Genomic DNA, 2,099 nt, shown 5'->3' with positions numbered 1-2,099 from the left:
TCCAAATCTCCTAGCCTTTCCTCATAGGAGAGGTCTTCCAGTCCTCTGATGATTTTTGTGGCCCTATTCTGGACCCCCTGCAGCAGGTCCATGTCTTTCCTGCACTGAGGGCTCCAGGGCTGGATGCGGGAACTCCAGGTGGGGTCTCACTGGAGTGGAGTAGAGTGGAAGAATCACCTCACTCAACTTGCTGGCCACACTTCTTTTGATGTAGCTCTGGGTTGTGAGTGCACATTGCCAGCTCATGTCCAGCTTTCCATGTGCAGAACCTTGCACTTGGCCTTGTTGAACCTCATGGAGTTCACACAGGGTCACTTCTCAAGCTTGTCCAGGTCCTTCTGGATGGCATCCTGTCCCTCAGGCACGTCAACCGCACCACTCAGCTTCATGTTGCCTGCAGACCCACTCTCTGTGTCACTGATGAAGATATTAAATAGTACAGTCCCAGTACAGAGCACTGAGGGACACCACTTGTCACTGATCATCTGACCATGCAGTGTTTTGGAAATGCTTCCTTGAGACATCAGATATGGGGCTAAATGTTCTCAAGAAGAAAGAAAAGAGCCTGGGATGTGTTTCCTGGCCCCTTCACTCTCTTAAGAAAAAGGTGTCATTCATCTCAGTGGATTCCAGTTCCCTGTAGTTCTTGCACTACCCTTAAAGTGGTCAGCCACTCTAGGAGAAGGAAGACAGCTGCTGTTGGCTTGAAGGGCAAGATGGGCTTGGGTTTGGGTTCCCTGATGCCTCCCCCATGGCAGGTGCAAAAGATCTCAGAACAAGCCCCAGGACTGACCAAGTCTGTAAATATCTTACTATCTTTTTATCTTTGAGCCAGTGTTTGGGAATGAGCTCTGATGGGCCAGAGTGGCGAAGGAAGTTTGCTGTGACACCTCATTGACCTTCAGAGTGGCCGCTGAGGGCAGGTGCACCCCTGAGCATCCTAGGCTATAGCTCCAAATTCAGTAGGTCAGGCTAGGCTCTTCTCCACCATCTGCATGTGCTTCAACCTTTTAATTATGTCTTTGCTTTTCTTGCGGAATGGAAACAAATTGGTGGGAGAAGTGCAGTGGCGACCGAGAGGACAATGACTCTCCCCTGCCCCAGCAGACGGCATGCTTCTCATGGCAAAGCCAGGTTATTTGGAGGACTGCAGGTCTTGCATTCCAGTGAAAAATAATTCATTAATGGCCAGAGAATAATCACTTTACTCCGAAAAGCCTCTCCAGCTGCATTGCACCAACTGTTCTTTTTCAGCCTCTGAATCCTTAATGACAGTAGCAGCTAATTTCTCTTTCTGTGTTTTTCTAGCTGCAATGTCCTATTTTCTCTGAGTTTATTGAGGAAATAATAGAAGTCATTACATAGCTACTTGTCACCTTTCAGAGAAGAAAACTTCTCCCTGGTTGAATGGCCAAGTTAGTTACTTGGTGACTGACTCAGACAATAGAGACTTTTCGTAGCTCATCAGTTGATCATCTGTGCTTAGTGAATAAAATAATTATTTAGAGGAGTGTTACTTAACTTACTGTTGATGAATATCAGAAGATGGTGAATAAACCAGTCACAAGCAATTTAACAAGCAGACATATGCTTTCTGTTGCATCTGAGCAAAAACCCCAAAATGCAGGGTTAGGAGTGGCAAAGTGAGAAAAGTGTTTATTTTTTTAAAAATTTTGATTGTCTTTGAAATCTTTTGTGACAATACTGTGCAAAATGGTCCTCGGTTTAAAAACAAAAATTAGGTGGTCCTTGTATATATAATAATTAGTTTAAAGGAAAGATATTGAGCAGCATTGAACTAGATGATGCAGAAGGGCAATGAGAATGGAAGATGTGGAAAATGGAGTGAAATGTGAAGTATTTTGGTGTGTGTACAATACACATCTTTCTGGTTGTTGGTGGGTTGCTTGCTGTAGAGCTGGATCCACACAAGGCCACTGCAAAGCAAACAGGAAGGGTAACACATTTTTTTATTCAGGATTTTCCTAATTGAGCAGTCAGGCATCACTGAGTAATAGATGTCCTCATCTTAGGCCTTAGTGACAGAGCTGGAGATCAGGAGGCAGCACTTGGCCAGGAGGCCTGCTCCACAGAAGGGT

The sequence above is a fragment of the Merops nubicus genome, unplaced genomic scaffold (genome assembly GCF_000691845.1).
Source record: "Merops nubicus isolate BGI_N331 unplaced genomic scaffold, ASM69184v1 scaffold13144, whole genome shotgun sequence".
Lineage (NCBI taxonomy): Eukaryota > Metazoa > Chordata > Aves > Coraciiformes > Meropidae > Merops > Merops nubicus.
The sequence above is the reverse complement of the archived record's forward strand: the minus strand, read 5'-3'. Positions refer to the sequence as shown.